This window comes from Astyanax mexicanus, chromosome 2 (assembly GCF_023375975.1).
Source record: "Astyanax mexicanus isolate ESR-SI-001 chromosome 2, AstMex3_surface, whole genome shotgun sequence".
Classification (NCBI taxonomy): Eukaryota; Metazoa; Chordata; class Actinopteri; order Characiformes; family Acestrorhamphidae; genus Astyanax; species Astyanax mexicanus.
The window spans coordinates 4,781,932-4,802,500 of NC_064409.1; the positions used below are offsets into that span (position 1 = coordinate 4,781,932).

Consider the following 20,569-nt stretch of genomic DNA (forward strand, 5'->3'; position numbering starts at 1 on the left):
GGCAAACGCCAAAACAAGTAAAATAAGATATTTGCCATTGGCAGAGTGGATTTAGCTATTTTTATTTTTAATGTGCACAACCCACAAACTCTGAACTCTGCTGCTCATGCCACAAATGCATGTTCCTTACAACTGTGCCTATATTTAAAAGGAAAATTAACAAGCTTTTATTTTCAAAAAGATAAGATGTATTGCCCACACACAAGTTAATACAAGTTTCCTTAGTTATTAGGATGTTAATTCTGTATCTATTAATGACCAATATTCAGCTTGATCCTGTAGAAAGGTCTCTCTCTCTCTCTCTCTCTCTCTCTCTCTCTCTCTCTCTCTCTCTCTCTCTCTTTGTTTTAAGGTAGTTTCTTGTGACTGTAATGTTGCCAAAGCACAGTTAGTGTAACTGGTTCAGCAGAAGTAAAGGCATTTCTAGAGTTTATAATAATAACAGTAATCGTAACAAATGCTGCAATGCTGTGTGTCCTTCACCAAGGACAGTTCATACATTTTCATATTGTGTTTGTTATTAAAGGAATGAGGGGTTTTCAGCTCTTTTGTGAAATGTTCTTGTGTTTATTTCACTCTAAAAAACAGAGGTACGATATGAGTACTTTTTTGTACTCAAAGGTACACTCTTCATAATTGTACCCTCAAAGGTACAATACTGGTCTTTACAGAGTCAGATTTGTTCCCTCTGAAGTACAAAGTAACTTCTAACAGCAATAAGTACAAATTTGTACCATTTAACCTGCAGCCAAAAGGTACATTCAGTATTCTGTATCACTGTACTAATAAACAATATTTATTTTAACTTCACATTTTTCATTTGAAAGCCAGACAATTTTGGATCATCAAGTTTTTGAGCCATATTCAGTTGATGATAATGTTTATAATCTTTATAATCTTTACTGGCACAAAAACCATGGGTACAAAAAAGGACTTTCACTGAAAGGTACTTTTTTGTACCTCAATATAAGGTACAGCCCCAGCGACAAGCTTTATACTCTTTTAAGTACAAATCTGTACTTAAAAGAGTATACTTACTTACTTTTCTTAGTGTGTTGAATTGTTGAAAGGACATTTCTGTTTTGGCCTTATTGTAAATGGTCTTTTGTTTGTAGGTCATGGCCACTGAGTCTCTCTCTCTCTCTTTTTCTCTCTTAGTCTCTCTCTCTCTCTTAATCTCTCTCTCTTTCTCTCGATGTGTACCTAAGAGATAAGAGATAAAGCATGTTCATACAGCTCCAGAGATGGCAGGAGAACAGGACCAAACACACTGTTCAGAGACCCAGAAGTTAGGAGTTAAGGGCTGTTTTTATCCCCTTAAATTACTGATTTATTATTCAGTTATTAATATGATATTCATCAAATACTGTACATTATTCAGTGAGTTATAAAAAGTCTCCACCTGGATTTAAGTAAGTAAATGATGTGGGGTTGGTTGGTTGATGCTGCAGTTGGTCTGCAGGTTTAGGTTCAGCAACAGTATGTGCTGAAAGAATGAGATTTTTTCTACAGATTAGTAGCTCTTCAGCCCAGAGGGTTGTTGAACCCAATTGCAGAACAGTTGAATTCAAAGCAGGTAAACCCAAGAAGAAAGAGAAAAAAATAAAATAAAATAAAAACCACAGCGCTCAGGGTTGCATTCCAATACAAAATCGCTGCCCTGGATAGTGAATTGGGACACAGCTGGGAAAAATGCTAACCCTTATAAGGAGTTAGAGAGCCCGAGATAGGTGGTAAAAGAACCAAGAATGCACGAAAACTATAAAGTCATGTAGAGCCCAACAGAGAGAGACAGGGGAGGAATGTAAACAAAAGCTCAACCAGAGAAGCATTTTATTTATTTAGTTAGTTATTTATTCAGGCCTATTGCCGACCCTGCCCTACTTCATAGATGTGCACCTGCCAAACAGAGGGGCAGAAATGGGAGCCTAAATGTTGATGAAAAAGATAAAAAATGTAATCATACAGTATATCAGTACCAGTAAAAGTGGCATCCTGCCACTCCTAATATGTAGGCCTATGTACAGGGGTTGGACAATGAAACTGAAACACTTTTCATTTTAGTGTGGGACGTGTCATTGAGGCTAAATTGGTGCAGAGTGTGAAGGTTCAATTAGCAGGGTAAGAGCACAGTGCTGCTCAAAATATAGCAATACACACAACATTATGGGAGACATACCAGAGTTCAAAAGAGGACAAATTGTTGGTGCACATCTTGCTGGAGCATTTGTGACCAAGACAGCAAGTCTTTGTGATGCATCAAGAGCCACGGTATCCAGGGTAATGTCAGCATACCACCAAGAAGGACCAACCACATCCAACAGGATTAACTGTGGACGCTGTAAGAGGAAGCTGTCTGAAAGGGATGTTCGGGTGCTAACCCGGATTGTATCCAAAAAACCACGGCTGATCAAATCACGGCAGAATTCAATGTGCACCTCAACTCTCCTGTTTCCACCCGAACTGTCCGTCACCACAATAAATTATTCATTTTAATATATCGTTTCATTGTCCAACCCCTTTATATTGCTATTTATGCTGTAAAAGGAGTGTATATATGTGTATATGTGTTCCACATTAACGTAGGAGTAAGTGGAGCCTGGAGTATAAGGCTAAACCAGCCCCCCGCATGTGTGTGTGTGTGTGTGCATGTTGTTGCTGAGAGTGTGTGTGTGGGAGGCGTCGAGGGGTGTGAGTGCTGTGTGTGTGGCACTCTGCATCCACTCAGCCACAGAAAGAGGTAGAGAGCGAGAGGGAGAGTGAAAGGGAGGGGAAAAAAAGAGGGGATGAGAGATGGATGACAGGAGGCGGCGCGCTGCAATCTCTCCACACAAATGCATTAGCCTCTTTACCACATCTGTCCGGCCCTCGGGGGCCACAGGCCAGCCGCTCTCAGCGCAGGTTACTCGCAGCCCGAGCGCTGCACCCGACCGTCTGAGAGGTTAATGGAATGTTTTGGAGGCTGGATGCTGATGTGAGGACACATTTGCAAGCATATATTTAAAGTAATATAGATTCAAAGCCCATCTCTGCATTGTTCGCAAAGTATATACTTATATACTCAAACCATAGTTTGAACAAACACTCGAACAAGTGCATTAAAGGGCTCATATCCTATAAAAATACACGATTTTGATATATATACATAGCTATTAGCTCTCCAGCTCATACCATCCTCATATAAAAAGCAAGCTGCAAAAACATTAAGAAGGTGATAAGGTATATGTCCATGTGTGTCCAAACATAGCTAACATTTAAGCTCATTTAAGCATTTCCAGCCCTATTTTAGTGTTGTATAGCTGTGCCATCAAATGCACAAAGTGCTGCTTTATTTAGGGCGTGTCAGTGTCTCTTTGCTATCGTAACGACGGGAAAAGTAAGCCTTGTCAAAAGCTCTCAAAGCAGTCAAAAAAAGGCATGTACTAACTCTTTTAATTAATAATGTGTGTGTTTTGGTTGTAACGTGAAAGAAACCAATCAGTGTATCACTTACCATTCAATTTAAGAACCAGATGCACTCTCACTTTGGCAGATTGCTATTTTATTGCTTCTCCCTTCTCAGCAGAGGAAACTGACCTGCTTGTTCACACTGTAAAGATGCGTGTATTCTGTTTGTTGTTGATGTGAAAGTTGGGTTTGTGCACTGCTGTATGCTCATGTATGTGTATGTAACGGACAGGGTGCCAGTGCATTGAGCACCAAATTAGTGTTGCCAAGATAGCAATGAACGTCTGACTGATGACTGTTGTCTAGGCTTTTTTCCGCCAGTGGTGCACCTGTGTTTTCTGTTACCAAGATTCCAATACACCAGAAATTTACCTGAACACATCAGCGTAGATATACTCTATATTTGTACGCTTTGTCACTGTTTAAACGACGCAGGCAGAAGACTTGTGCTTGGTGTAAGGTAGGGCCAAGAAAGAAAGAAAAAAAAAAATGGTTTACTCCAAAATGACACACAACTTCTTAAGTAGTGTAGTTCCTCAGCCAGCACCACAATTATGGACAAAGTATTATTTATTTCTATTAGAAATAAAGAGTACACAATCAATAAGGTGGGATAAACCTGGGTTTTAATCACAGTTTTCATGCATCTTGGCATCATGTTCTCCTCCACCAGTCTTACACACTGCTTTCGGATATATTTATTCAACTGTTCAAGCTGTATAAGAAGTAAAGAAGTATATCGAATTCAAACACAGAATCATGAAAAATCAAGCTTGATTTTTTTAGTTGCCAAAATTGGCATTTTTGTGTGGGCTGAAGAGAAAAATGTGAGCAAACCCTCAGTTTTAAATACAGTATATCCGGAAAATGTGGAATCGGCCCAGAATTCAGTGTTTTTGAGGTGTCTGAGAAACTGTCTCATTCCTGATGGTAAAAGGCTTTTTAGAACACATCTGAATATTTGTTTAACTTTTGGCATATCAGCACTTTGCCTCCAGCTTTTATACACAGGCAGATTTTCGAATAAACTCAGGGTTTAGAGGGAAAAAAGAAAGGGAACGTTCTAGAAAGAGAGCAGGACAGCAACATATTTAAAAAGGAATGCGCCGTGTGCCAACAGAGTGCAGTTTTCCCTCCCTTATTTTCCTCTTTCTAGCTGTCTTTCCCTGTCTCTCTCTCTCTCTCTCTCTTTCTCGCTTTCTCTCTCACTCTCTCTTTAACTATTCCTCTTCAAGTTGGAGCCTTCACTGTCCTTATCTTTCTCTCTTTCTTTCCCTCTCCCTTTCTTCTTATCTCCCTCTTTTTCTCGCTGCGTAGAAAGCTCAATATCTCGCTCTGCCTGCCTTTTCCCTTCTCTTGCTCTTTCTCTCTCTCTCTCTTCCTCTTTAGGTTGGAGGCCTCTTTTTCTCTCTCTTCCTCTCTCTCTCTCCCTCCCTCCCTCTCTCTCTCTCTCTCTCTCTCTCTCTCTCTCTCTCTGCTCAGTGTCAGAGACTGTGGAACAGGCAGCATTACACAACAGGAAGTGAGGCAGGTCCCGGGAGCTTTAAGACAAATAGACCGGTTTGATCAAGTTTAGCGCCGGCTCCCCAGAGCCCGCCTCTCAATAGCGGCGCCGCTTCACAAACACACAGGAGGGAAGGAGAGAGCGCTTACGGCTTCATCCAGCCAGCCTCTGCTCTCTCCACCGTATCCCTTCCTCTCTCAGAGCACGGGGGAAAATGGCTGATGGCGGCTCAGGGTCACAGAGAATAATGCAGCTTCGGCCGTCGGAGGAGCTGTTCAGAACCCCGGCACAGCGCCGATACAAACAGATCAATAATTCAGTGAATGGAGCTCTCCAGAAACACACACTGTTTTTAACAGTGCTTACTACAATCACAGTTTCATACAATCAACATTTTATACATTGTTTTAAATGTAAATTAACTAGACATTCGTAAATCCATGTTGACGTAATTCCATAGTTTACCTATATCTCTCTCTCTAGATTTTTGTACAACAAATTTAGAAAATATCTTACATCATATTTGGTTCATGTTTTAACTAAATCTTTGTATATTAATCAACATCACTGCAGAAAAAAAACCCCCCACAAAAGCCAGCACCTAATTTCAATGGAAAATCTGCTCACTTGCCACATTAAGTAGGTGTAGATTCCTCCTTCAGACGAAGTCTGCTGGTTCTCAACTAAAATGATCTAGTGGATGGGGCTCTAGTGAGGGTTGACAGGTGAAGAGTGGTGCCAGGGGGGTTCTATGCAGGTTTCCATATTGTGGCGTCACAAATGTGTCGGACAAACAAGTGATTTCTGACACCAACAACTCTTTCAGCTGATTCACAAAAAAAAAAAGTGTTTAAAGAGACAGTCGAGACCCAAGTAGAAATACAAAAGCAAGCAAATAGCGAGTTTTGCATTATAATATAATATCCATAATACTATTGGAGTTGACTTTTATTGTGTATTAACATTCTGCAAAGTTGTTAAGCAAAATCTTATTCTAGGCTTTATTCATCAGAGTTTAAAGAGATTTACTGCTAATATGAACATGTTTCAACCTGTTTATAATAAAGCCATATATACATGATTCGTTTCTATAAAATCTGTCTCAAAAAGTAAAAAAGGTAAGGTCCTGTAAACACGATTCTGTAAGGAAAGGTAAGTTCATGCTCTAAATTGGCTCTAGGTTTGAGTTTAAACATTAAACTCCATATCGGTTTTGGGGAATTCCTGGACAGAAATTGATGATGAAATTCTTTATTCAGTCAGTTTGTTATCACATAATACAATAACTATTAACAATACAAACAGTGTCAGCAAAATAGTAAGTAAAAGACACATCAAATTACACTACTCTTCGGCATTCTTACAAAATATATAGAAATAGCAAAACAATAAAAGGCATTAACACTTCTAACCTTCATTTTTTTTTAAAGTGAACTAGACATTGGTAAATCCATGTTAGCATAATTCCATAGTTTAACTCCAACAACAGCTATACCTATATATATATATAGACTATATTTAGGCTCTTTTCTAGCTTTATTGCAACAAATTTAGAAAAATTCTCTCAAATCATATTTGAACTGATGTTTAAATATAATCTTTGCATATTAATCAACCTCAATGCAGAAATTTCACAAAATATCTCAAAAAAGCCAGCACCTTATTTCATTGGAAGATAAAACATGTATTTTAATGCATTTTGGAACCAAACTACTTTATATATTGTTGCCTTTTTTATGCTTGAGCTGAGACTTGTGATTATTCACAAAACGCATTAGCCTATGTGATGCAACAGCGCAACACTTTCCAGAATACGGCTGATTCACTCCAGGAATGCTGGTTAAAGAATAACTAAAAACAGGATGGAGCGCTGGCAGCCGGGCCTTATGGGGGAGCCAGTCTCAGCTGTTCATTAATGCACGCACACACACACACTCTGACACACACTTACACACACACACACTCACACAGGGCTACATTCATAACGGTTATCTGCATACTGTCCAGACCCGCAATCTCAAACAGCACGGAGAGGGAGAAAAAAAATCTACCGTCAGCAAAAGCAAGTTGGCGTCGTTTCAGCTTGTCAAAAGCTGAGGACATTCCAGCTCATAGAGAAGGTGGGAGGGAGGCAGAGAGTGGACTGTGTCCACACACACACACATCAAAACACACACACACACATACACACACACACATATACACAATTACAGCAGTGACCAATTGTGTGTATATGGTAGCCTGGCACTGCACACACTGCACTCAAGCCATCACCAGGCCCACACTGTGAAGTTATTAAGGGTTTATAAGCGCATAACGTGACGCTTTCACTCGTTTATAAGCACATACTGTGGTGAACACGGACGCCACTGACTATGAATCTCTCTTATTGTCTGTCTAGCTGTGCTAAACACAAACAGAACACCATGCCAAATGAAGCTGGGTGTGTAGCAGCCGGGTAAAGTGACTACAGATGTCAAAAAAAAAAGGAGCCCTCGAATAGTATTAAAGGCAGCTGAGGTGGAAAGGCCTAGAACTAAAGTCACTTAAAGGAACTTAAAGGAACTTAAAGGAACTTAAAGGAACACTCCAGCATTTTCCTGAGTAATCTCTTTCTGCTGCTTCATCTGCAGCATACGGCCAATTACCCCCGACAATAACTCACGTCCATTCAATGTGATTCCCTGGACTTGGAAAGGAGCAGAAAACCCCAGACTCATAACATCCGTCTAATAGAAGTCAATGGGCAGTAAACATTTATGTGAAGCTGTACTTTTGTAGAACACTTTCATGATTTCTTCAAATATATTTCCCTCTAGCTTTTTGTACAACAAATTTAGAAAATATCTTACATCATATTTGGATTCATGTTTTTAATAAATCCTTTGTATATTAATCAACATCACTGCAGAAAAAAAAACACAAAAGCCAGCACCTTATTTCAATGGAAAATCTGCTCACTTGCCACAGAAAGTAGGTGTAGATTCCTCCTTCAGACGAAGTCTGCTGGTTCTCAACTAAAATGATCAAGTGGGTGGAGCTCTAGTGAGGGTTGACAGGTGAAGAGTGGTGCCAGGGTGGTTCTATGCAGGTTTCCATATTGTGGCTTCACAAATGTGTCGGAGAAACAAGTGATTTCTGACACCAACAACTCTTTCAGCTGATTCACAAAAAAAAAATACAGATGGATGGATTCTAGTACTTGGAGTGTTTAAAGTAATCTCTTTCTGCTGCTTCATCTGCAGCATACGGCCAATCACCCCCGACAATAACTCACGTCCATTCAATATGATTCCCTGGACTTGGAAAGGAGCAGAAAACCCCAGACTCATAACATCCGTCTAATAGAAGTCAATGGGCAGTAAACTTTTATGTGACGCTGTACTTTTGTAGAACACTTTCATGATTTCTTCAGAGAAAAGCATGTGCAACACTATAAATGCTGCAAATAGAGATTAGGCTGTAAAACACTACAGTATCCCTTTGAAGAGGAATTCTTTATGAGAAAAGAGGAAAGTTTCAATATTTCTGCATGATTAAATGGAAAAGCTGTGTGAAACGTACAGAGAATTCTTCACAGTGGTGCTGACAGGAATCAGACATCTGCAGAGTTTATTTCTACTAAACTCTGCAATAATAAACGTAATAAACGTTCAGCCTCGTGCCTGAGACAGTAAGTGTGTTTACTGTACATGCATTCAATAATCTGTTTGTTTAAGTGACCATGTAAACAGCATACTCCACATTCCTGGATCTGCTTAGGAAATATTCCTAGAAATCTGATTTAGAAATCTGATAAAGTGAAGTGAATTTTAACTCCGTAATCAAGATTTCTCAGCAGACGTGGGCTTACTCTGAATTCTTTAGTTTTCTCTATGCAGTCTATGCATGCACACTAATATAACCATATTCAATTCTATTCTATTTTATTTTTATAGCGCTTTTTACAACAAAGGTTGTCACAAAGCCGCTTCACAGAGAAAATCAGGTCCACGCCTCTTATGAGCAGCATCACAGAGATGCCAATTTTTATGGTGACACAGTAGCAAGGAAAAACTTCCTGACCCGCATATAGGACATACAATCGTTCAAAAATGTCAAAATTAACCCGGGGTCTGATTCAGCTAGTCAAAAAGTAGCATGTCAACTGGCATGCTGGAAAATAATATTGCATTATTTTACAAAAAATAAGCAGGACTACTCAGCATTACACATTTTTTGTTGGTAGTCTTGTGCAGCTCCACCAAAGTTATATAGTGCAGTAGCAGCATTTTTGGCCTGGAGTGTAAAAAGCCATTCTCTCTAATACACCTCAGCATGGAGTTAAAATAATTGAATTTTAAATCTGTTCATTTAAAGGGAAAAGTATTATTTCCCTTTCTTTTAACACAAGTTACAATATGTCTCACTTAAAGAGATCTCAACAGCTCTATTCTTGTCATCCTTGTTTCAGTCACTTTAAGAATATGCCATTTAAGGGCTCTGTCACTTTTACGCAAATAAGATGTTGCTGGCCAAACATGAACAAACTAGTTTAGGAGCACAAAAATCATTAAGCGAATGTACTTATATCTCCCTTATCTGGTTACATGCCACATACAGTAGATACGGATGCCTCCCTCAGAAGAAGTCTGTACTGTACATTTCAGAGGTTCTCAACCCAAATGACTAAAATGACAGGTGAGGGGATGTGCCAGGGGGGTTCTTTGCAGGTTTCTATGCGCATTGTGATATTACAACAAGAGAGCCATCCAAATGTCTCATAGTGGCATATGATTCCTGACACCTTGAGAACTCTTTTAGCTAGTTTACGGAAAATGGATGTATGTTTTTTTTATATTTGTGTTTGGAGTGTTTTCTGTGTTGGGGCAGTCGAGACCCAAATGTAAATTCGAAAGAACGAAAAAAAATGTGCATATTATGTGCATAGTATGACCCATTTAAAGTAAAATTGTGTGAAATGAAAGCTGTAAAGGGGTGAATGAACAAAATATCATTATGCATTGAACATCCTCTACTTTTCACCACTCCTTTTTCTTTCTTTAGCATCCATTCATCCATTCTTCTATTGCAGACCTTTTAGTACACTTTTTACCCCCCCCGCCCTCAAAAAACCCATTGCCCCTTTTTTTACTTTCTCACTCTCTCTTTCTCTTTCTCTCTCTCTCTTTCTCTATATTGCTCTCTTTCTTTTCCTCTCTTTTTCTCTCAGTCAGTTGTAGAGGCTCTCAGTATGACATGGTGAAGTGCTGCTTATGTCTGCCTCAAGGCTGCAGTTGAAAGCAGCCACTGAAAGTTATAAAGCATCTGACGTTATCACTGCACGCTATTCAGACTATTCACCCCCCCTCCGTCTCTCTCTCTCTATATATCCCTCTCTCTCTCTTTTTCTCTCTGTCCTGCTGTCGTTCTTTCACTCCCTACATCTCCATTCCATTTTACCCTTCTGACATCTTCTCTACATCAGTCTTTTTCTCTCCCTCAGCCAGCAGTTCTTCTCTTTCTCAGCCAGATACAGCCCAGCCCTTCATACATGCTTTCATATAGGCTACTGTATACCATCCACAGGACCACGTCTCGCTCTCGCGCTCTTCGTTCTCTCGCTCTCTCTCGCGTTCACTCTCTGCTGCCTTTCTTTCTCCTCGCATACACACTCTCGCACAGTATATCTGCCATTTTTAGCCTCCTATTTCCAACCATCTGTAAGCTCTCTCTCTCTCTCTCTCCCTTTCTCTCGCTCTCGCGCACTCTCTCTCTCTCCGCTGTGAGGCTAGCTGCTGGGAGACTGTGGAGAGCGTTTCACTTTTGTGCTGCCACTTTTTTTTCCACAGGCTTTTTTTTTTCAGCTTTGTCACTCAACGCGACATGTCCTGTCACATGGTCCATTCGCTCCGACAGACACAGGGCCAGAAAGGGCTGCTTTCCCCTCTTCCGCTCCCTCTTTCACTCTCTCCTTCTCTTTCTTTCGCTCTCTCTCTCTCACTCCCCACACTGTCTATCTTATTCTCTCTCCTTCTCCTCTTTTCCACTCTCCCTATTCCCTTTTCTCTTTCCTTTCTCTCAATCTCTCCACTTGCTCTGCTTCTTTCTTCCTCTTTCCTTTCTCTCTCTTTTTCTCTCTCCCTCTTTCTCTCTCTCTATCTTACTCCTCACACCTTTTGTCTTTTTCTCTTTTCTTTTCTTTCCCACACTCTCTCTTCTCTTTTTTATTCTTTCCTTTCTTTCAGTCTCTCCACATGCTCAGCCTCTTTATTCCTCTTTCCTTTCTCTCTCTCTCTCTTTCTCTCTCCCGCTCTATCCACTCCTCACACCACCTGTCTGATTCTCTCTCCTTTTCTTCCCCACTCTCTCTACTCTCTTTCTCTCTTTATCCTTTCTCTCAATCTCTTTACATGCTCTGCCTCTTTCTTCCTCTTTGCTCTCTCTCTCTCTTTCGCTCTCTTTCACTCTCTCTCTTTTGCTCTCACTCATCACACCGCCTGTCTCTTTCTCTCTTCTTTTCTTTCCCACATGCTCTGCCTCTTTCTCCCTCTTCTCTTTCTCTTAATCTCTCCACGTGCTCTGTCTTTTTCTCCCTCTTTCTTTTATTCTCTTTCTTTCTCCTTCTATTTCCCACTCTCCCTACTCTCTTTCTCCTTCTTTCCTTTCACTCAGTCTCTTCACATGCTCTGCCTCTTTATCCCCTTTTCTTTTCTCTCATTCTTCTTTCTCTCAATGTCTAATTTCACACAATCTCTCCACATGCTCTGCCTCTTTTTCGCACAATCTCTCGATATGCTCTCCTTTTTCTCCCTCTTTCCTTTCACTCCATCTCTCCACATGCTCTGCCTCTTTCCTTTCTTTATCTTTTCTCTCAACCTCTCCACATGCTCTGCCTCTTTCTCCCTCTTTCCTTTCACTCAATCCCTCCACATGCTCTGCCTCCTTCCTTTCTCTCAGTCTCTTCACATGCTCTGCCTTTCTCCCTCTTTCCTTTCTCTCCATCTCTCCACAACTTCTGCCTCTTTCTCCTTCTTTCCTTTTTTTCAATCTCTCCACATCTTTCCCCTCTTTCCTTTCTGTCAATCTTTCCACATGCTCTGCTCTTTTCTCCCTCTTTCCTTTCTCTTAATCTCTCCATATGTGATGCATCTTTCACCCTCTTTTTCTCTCTCTTTCAATCTCTTTCCACCACTGTTATACTCCCTTGATAGCTCTTTATATAGTTCTTTGGTATCACTTTATTTGGATGGTCCATTATGGATGCATCATAGACGTTCACCTAACATTGAACAAACAAACTGAATATCTATTAAATTCAGCTAACTCATTTCTGCCCTTTCACTGTCTACCTCTATCTTTCCTTATCTCCCTTTGTCCTCTTTTTGACCTTTCGTTTATGTCTCCTTTTTTCTCTTTCTCCTTCTTTCTGTTTGATCTTTCATACCATCTTTGCTTTCTCCTTCCACCCCTCACTTTCCCAATCTATCTTTCTTTATCTCTCTCTCTCTCTCTCTCTCTCTCTCTCTCTCTCTCTCTCTGAGGCAGGAATGGGAGTCAGTGCTCTGTGGATGTGTATCTGCTTCTTCAGTCGTGTCTGGGAGCGAGAGAGTGGCTATCTCAGGGTAAATCAGAGTCGCTGCCTCTGGATAACTGTTATTAATGTTGTTCTGTTTATGGAGGCGTTTGGTGCTGGGAGTAAGGCGAGTCACAGAGCACACATCCACAGCAGACAGACGCTCAGAGCTCTTCCTCACAGCAGCAGAAACCAATGCATGAATGTAGGTGCATGTGTTTGTATTAGGGGTGTAACGGTACAGAAATTTCATAATAACAATGAATCTTCATTATAATCATGTTTTGTTTTTTGGGATTGAATGTTGTAACAAGGCTCGAGCACTTTTATTATTAAATGCATAAAACCAGGGTTCTTTCCTACTGTCATCATGAGAGGCTTCATCTTTTGGATCTTGTTGGAACAAACAAACAATGAGCCTGATTTTGGTTCTTTATTAAGAACAAAAACAACAGCATTACTTTTATTAACTGCTTAAACTACAAATATATTTTATATTTAAGTATAATACTGAATATATTTCAGTGGTCAGAGTTCTTTTTAAGAAATATCATTAGATTGTAAAAATTAAATTATATTAGTGTCGTCAGTCACTTAAAAATTATTTTTTTTAATGCAGGAATTTCCCAGTATTATCGTGAGGGGACAGTAATAATAGTGTGGTTTAGGTTTTGGCAGATTAGATCATTTTGTGCTGTATTAAAATATAACAGAGAGAGAGAGAGAGCAAGCAAGAAAGAGAGAGAGAGACAGAGGGAGAGACAGAGAGCAAACAAGGGAGGAAGAGAGACTGAGAGAGTGAGAGAAAAAGAGACAGAGTGAGTGACAGAGAGAGCGATAGAGAGAACAAACAAGAGAGAAAGAAAGAGAGAGAAAAATAGAGAGAGAGAAAAAGAGAGACAGACGGTACTAGCAAAAGAGACATAGAGAGAGAGAGAGAGAGAGAGAGAGAGTGAAAGAGAGAGACACGAGAGAGAGAGAGCGAGAAAGAAATAGAGACAGTCCGAGCGCCTAACCCTGCGTTCACACTAGAAAGCGACAGGCACCCATTAATTTCCTATAGCGGAGCAGCAATGGTTATAGATGAGCTCCCTGCTTGTGTGCTCCAGCGTCCAAAGCTAAACTTCTCAGCGCAGGCTATGGGCTGAGTCAGTAGAGAGTTGCTAATAGCAACAGTGCTACAGCTACACTTTGCGTGCATTTAGGCAAACCAAACTGTGACCCCCGTACTGTGACGGATATCAAAGAATACACGTATCGTTACATCCCTAGTCTGTATGTGTCTGTATGTGAAACAGTGTGTGTGTGTGTTGAGTCTGAGAGGGAGAAATGGTTGAGTCTGGGCTGACCCCATTACGACACCCATGTTAATTCGCTTCAACAACATCTAGCAGCTCGTGTTCTGACGGTGATGACACGAGACTTCAATTAAATGCAGGCCAGGCAGGGAATACACAGCGGCCCCACAGCACCAAACACCATTGATTTACTCTGCAGCACAACACAGGCCAGGTCCTGACCATCCACACTGCTAGACCACCTGATCTGACCACTCAGCAGGACCCTGCAGAGACCCTTCTAATGTTAAAATTCATACAGCTCTGGACAAAATAAGAGACCACTTAAAAAGTATGTTTTTTTTTTTATTTAACCAAATTGAAAACCTCTGAAATGTAATCAAGAGGAAGATGGATGATCACAAGCCATCAAACCAAACTGAACTGCTTTAACTATTGCACCAGGAGTAAAGCAGCATAAAGTTATCCAAAAGCAGTGTGTAAGACTGGTGGAGGAGAACATGATGCCAAGATGCTTGGAAACTGTGAAAACTGTGAAACTAGCTTTTTTTGTTATTTCAGCCATTTCTCATTTTCTGCAAATAAATGCTCTAAATCACAATATTTTATTTGTAATTTAGGGGAAATGTTGTCCGTAGTTTATAGAATAAAACAACAATGTTCTATGTTTTACTCAAACATAAACCTATAGATAGCAAAATCAGAGAAACTGATTTAGAAAATGAAGTGTAAAGTGGTCTCTTGTGTTTTTTCCAGAGCTGTCTATAAATTTCAGGTGTGTCAGTGTGTCTTTGCTATCATAACGATGGGAAAAGTACACCATGTACGGTTCCCAATATGATCAAAAGGCATGAATGTACATGCTAATTCTCTTTATTAATCATGGGTGTGTTTTGGGCATAACATAAAATAAACCAAATTAGTGTGTCACTTGCCATTTCCTTTTAAGAGTGAGGTGCCCTCTGACTTGTGTGGATTGCTGTTTTAATGGCGCAGTGCTTCTGCTCTTCTCAGCAGAAGAAAGCGACCTGCTTGATTACACTGTGTATGTGTGCCAGCACGTGATTTAAGGGATCAGCAATGCTCTTTTATTTAGTATCTGATTATCGTTGATGTAAAAGTTGGGTTTGTGCACTGCTGCCCGGAGATGTATGCGTGTTGAGCGCACATGGTGTGCCTGCATTGCCAAGACAGCAATAAATGTCTGACTGTTGACTGTTGTCTAGGTTCTATAGGCTGGTCCCTGTTATCCGATCCAATAGGATAGCTACTGAAGCTCAGATTGCTGAAAAATGCAATGCTTGTTCCAATAGAAAAAGTTGCTGAAGTGTATGAGACTGCAAAACCTTAGACCACATTAGTATTTTACATCACATGGATGGCAGGTTGTGTCTCTAGCTTTCGTGGGAAAATGTGGACTATTATGCACCATGAAAAAACAATGTTCTGCCATTCATGTGGAAGTTAGTTTAAAATGTACCACCTACCTAAACGCTGTTCCGGAGCTTATTGATCCCCTTCACGCTGATGGTATTCTCGATGGCAGAGGCCTTATCAGCAGGACAATGCACCCAGCCACTCTGCAAAAAACATTCAAAACAACAGATTAGAGTTAGCCTCAAAAAAAATCTCCAGACCCTACCTCAGACCAATCCAGCATCTTTAGGATGTACTGGACAAACCTAAAGACATACAGCTCTGGAAAATATTAAGAGAGCACTTCAGGATAAGGATAAACTACAGACAACATTTCCCCCAAATTCCCAATAAAAATATTGTCATTTAGATCATTTATTTGCAGATAATGAGAAATGGCCAAATTAACAAAAAGATGCAAAGAAAACAAGTTCATATTCATAAAGTTTTAAGAGTTCATAAATCAATATTTAGTGGAATAACCCTGGTTTTTAATCACAATTTTCATGAATCCTGACATGTTCTCCTCCACCAGTCTTACACACTGCTTTTGGATAACTTTATGCTGCTTTACTCCTGGTGCAAAAATTCAAGCAGTTCAGTTTGTTGGTTTGATGGCTTGTGATCATCCATCTTCCTCTTGATTATATTCCAGAGGTTTTCAATTTGGTCTTATTTTTGTCCAGAGCTGTATATTTATTTATTTATTTAGTTTGCTTGGAACTGATCTTATTAAGCAAAGAACATATTTGGACAACCATAATCTGTTGAAAATATTCAGACCTGTGGAGGACATAGGAGAACATCCTACTTTATGAATTTAAACTTGTTTTCTTTGCATTATTTGAGGTCTGAAAGCAATTTTGCAAATAAATGCTCTAAATTGCAATATTTTTATTTGGAATTTGGGAAAATGTTGTTCATAGTTTATAGAATAAAACCACAATGTTCATCTTAATTCTCTTAATTTTTTCCAGAGCTGTACATTTATGGTACAGTGGTACAGTGTTTTAATATAACAGCAGCCATATGTAACATGTAAAGTGAGAAACCGATGCTTTATCAGTTAAAAGTTATCGATCCTTAAAATCGGCTGATTTTATCCCTCAGCTTATATATACTGGCCCAGCCGTCCCTCCCTCCCCCAGTCGCTCCCCCCCTTGCTGTGCCATACATGTGTTAATGTGGCTGATAGCTGTGCTCGGCTCCTCTCCCTCCTCCTGGAAAGGCTTGGCTGCTTGGCTGGATTAGAGCAGACATGATTACAGATTTGGTTGCAGATGTGTGTTTTGTTTAGGAGCGCTAAGTGACTTCTGAGAAAGAACTGCGGCTCAGAGAGCTTTTCCCCACGACTCCTCCGAGACCCACTGCCATGCTTTTGAGACTGAGAGAGAGAGAAAGAGAGAGGGGGAAAGAGGAAGATAGAGGGGGAGAGAGAGATGAGAATTTGGAGTACTATTTGTAAAGTGCTGAATATTCCACACTAGGAAGAGGGAAAAACTGTATCTCGCAATAAAAAGAGAGAGGAAAAAAAAAACCCTAATATTAATATGGGGAAAAATCCAGTGTGTCTGGCTTTAATTCAAAGCATTGAAGCAGCAGAAGACCCAGTGCTTTTTTCTCCGACCATCTTATTCATATTTAAAGGATAAGACCTCAGCGCAATAAATGAAAGCAGCTTTGCATACTAGATCACAGCCAATTAAATTGACAGTTTCTCATTTAAGGAAGGGGGGTTTAGTCAAGCCAGGGATTTCTTGCAAAAGTTGCTTCTGACAAAAGAATAAAAAATATGATTCTCACAGCCTAAAATATGACCAGTCCAGAGAAAAAAAGGAAAAATAGAAAGAGAGAGAGAGAAAGAGAGAGAGAGAAAGAGTCTGAAGGTCTAAAAGTAATTGCTGTGACTGTTATTGTGCGCTGTCTGAGAATTACGACACAGGTCTTTGAGCACACAGGCCACAGACGTTATTTCATCTGTTAAAAGCTTTCTGCTCAAATAAGCACGCCGTTCTCTGCCTTTTGTCACGCAGGCAAAAACAAGGAAGCGCTTTCCAATATCTGTGTGTTAAAAGAATAATTCACTGCAAAATCAAATTTACACAGCTTTTCCCTTTACCCCAAATCAGCCGGTAAAACCGACCCAGCGTTTTCTTCTCCAGCTTTGCACCGAAGCTTATCAGACTAATGAACTGCTAAAAATTCAACATGGCTGCCGCTACTGCTTTAGCTATGTGGTGTACATTTATGCTTTTTTATAGACAAAAAAAACAGTGTTTAAACCTCATTTGAGATGGATTTATATATATATATATATTAACAGAGAATGTTAAACATCAACAAGTATAGTTTTACATCCAAAACCTAATTATTACCTTAACCTAACCATTACCCATTCCCTTATCTTTCTGCATAAGTTACAATCCATTTTTTTTTTACTTTTAAAAGTTTCATGTGGAAAAAAAATCTACACTGTTTTTTTCAATTCTTCTTCAAGAACATAGCAGGCTGGGTGGTGGACCAGTGGACAGGTTATTTCTTTATTGATATTTATTACTCTGTAGGTAGAAGTATAGATACTATGGTTTAAAAATACTTCTGCATCAGTTGTATCAGTATTGACTCAAACGTTTTATTCTTTAAAAGTAAAAGTGTTTAAAAAAAGACTGGTTTCAAAACTACTTAAAGCATAAAAGTAAAAGTAATGTAAGAGGAAAAAATAAAGCCATTAATTACAAAAGCTTAGGCCACGCCCACAGAGTCCTACAGTGCACTACCCCACACTCTTATCTGGATGGAGAGATTTATCTGGATCTGGGTTTTATTGAACGATGAGAAGCCGGAATAAAAAAACGAGCAGAAATTAAATAGTAGTAAAAAGTAAAAAGTCTTGAGCCTCTAAAAAAAACAATTACTTCAGTAAAGTATTGATAACCAACATTTCTACTTAATCAAGGTAATGAAGTATTTGTACCTGGTTACTTGACACCTCAATGGGTTTTATGCCATTGTACCAATCTGTGAGGTATAAGGTGGTCTATTGGTATAAGATCTTGTTGCTTGTTATCTACTGTATGTTATCCAGCTGAAGTACAAAATGAAAAGAGGGAACACGTCTAACATAAATTGGTTGTGAACATAAATAAGCTCCTGTTAAAATAGCTTCTACTATACATTTTTTTTCTTTTGCACAAAAATTACCGCAAAACAAATGTTCATGTTTTTTCTGAGTTATCTGCCCTTAAAAACTGTGTAAATCAACTGTGAGTCAAATTTGTGCCAAAGTCTGTAATCTTACTCTACTACATAAGTTAACATCCGTATATTTTTATTGAGTTTTTTGACTTTCCGTCTCAGCTTGTCCAGAAATGAGTGTCCTTTAATGGTGCATTTTGTCTCTGTGCAATAAAAATGAAAAATCTCCAAAACAGCAACTTTGTCTTTTTGTGTTATGAACACAAATGAGCACCTGTGGAAATAGCTTTTTTTGGGGAGTTGACTGGTTTAGCTGGCTGCAAAAAATAAAAATTCCAATTGTCTAAGAGTCATATTTGTGTAAAAATCCTGTATGTTCCAGCTTGTCAGCTGTCCAGAAATAAGTGCTCTTTAATGGTGATCTCAGATTTCAGAAAACAATAATAGGCTGTTCAATAAATAAATGCTTTGCTTCATTGCAATGTGAATGCTCTGTAACGATGGAGCAAAACACAAATTTCACTTCCCAAATGTTGATGGAACCCAACATTATAGCTTATATTTGTTAAATTTGACCCTGTAAAAAGTGCAGAATCAGTCTAGTCTGATCAGTCAGGAGTTCAGTATGTCTGGAGCCCCTGCAGTCGTAAAAACAGGCTCCACTGTGGAGGTGATGACTGATAACGCAACTGCGAACAATGGTGCTTGTTTGGAAGGACGCTGCAGACGGCAAACAAGGAGAGGAAAGATGAAATAAATGAAATAACAATCTTGTGACTGTCAGGCGTTGGAGTAGAGCCAGCAGGAGCAGCAGCATGAGCTGGAGGAGGCAGCTGCCTGGCTCAGAACGGAGAGAGAGAGAGAGAGAGAGAGAGAGAGAGAAACAGAGAGAGAGGCACAGAGAGACAGAGATACAAACAGTGTGACAGAGAGAAAGAAAGAGAAAGAGAGACACAGAAAGAGAAAAAAACAGAGAGAGTGAGAGAGAGACACAGCAAAAGAGACAGAGAGACAGAGAAAGAGAAACACAGAAAGAGAGAAACAGAAAGAGAGAGAGAGAGACAGAGAGACAGAGATAAAAACAGAGTGACAGAGAGAGTGTCAGAGAGAGACACAGAAAGAGAGAGAAAAACAGAGAGTGAGAGAGAGACACAGAAAAAGAGAGAGAGACAGAGAAAGAGGCACACAGAAAGAGAGAAACAGAGAGAGAGAGAGAAATAGAGAGCGAGACAGATTGAGAAAGAAAGAAAGAAAGAAAGAAACAGAGAGACAGAGAGAGAGAAAGAGAAAGAGAGAGAGAAAAACAGAGAGAGTGAGAGAGAGACACAGAAAAAAGAGAGAGACAGAGAAAGAGAAACACAGAAAGAAAGAAACAGAGAGAGAGAGAAAGCTATATTATAGCAGAGTGAGAGATGGTTCATTTATAAACACACCAAAACACCAGATTCTAATACAGAGATAATCATATAAATCATATAAATAAAATATATATATATATCCAAACAATCAATTACAATGGTAATTAATGTCTAATTAAATGTAACACATTATTTATGTATATGTGAATTGTTTACATGTACAATGCTTTGGCAATACTGTTATTTACTATGGTCATGCCAATAAAGCTTATTTGAATTAAATTGAGAGAGAGAGAGAGAGAGAGAGAGAGAGAGAGGCGATGGATAAGTGCAGAAGCAGAGCCTGAGAGTCTGGAAGGATACAGAAGGAATGTTATAATGGACAGAATGGAGCGAAAAGAAGAGAGGAATCAGAAGAACAGCCAGCGGACGAGAAGAGAGGAGAACGGAGGAGAAGAACATGAGTGCAGTAAATGGACTGAGATATGAGTGAGGAATAGACTGGGGGAAAAAGACGGCAGAGGGATATAAGCTGGTCTCTGAGAAACAGAAAGGTTTTGTGAGAGTGTGTGTGTGTGGAGAAGATATATGTGTGTGTGTGTGTGTGTGTGTGTGTGTGGAGAAGATATGTGTGTGTGTGTGTGTGTATGAGTTTGTGTGTGTGTGTGCACGCTGGCCAGGGCTCAGCAGTGGTCCAGCTCTCTGCCGCCCAGCAGGAAAAATCCCATCATTCTCCACATTCCGCACACATTCCAGATCTGCTTTCACCTTGTGGCCGCTGCTCAGCCCCTCCCTC

At 39.7% G+C, this 20,569-nt stretch overlaps 1 protein-coding gene across 1 annotated transcript in view; it reads right to left on the reverse strand.

The window, feature by feature from the left end:
• wnt5b (wingless-type MMTV integration site family, member 5b) overlaps positions 1-20,569 on the reverse strand; it is a 150,692-nt gene that overhangs the window by 64,280 nt on the left and 65,843 nt on the right. The window contains exon 3 of the mRNA XM_049475013.1: positions 15,292-15,384. The gene's annotated coding sequence lies outside the window, so the exon portion shown is untranslated. The remainder of the gene's footprint in view (positions 1-15,291; positions 15,385-20,569) is intronic.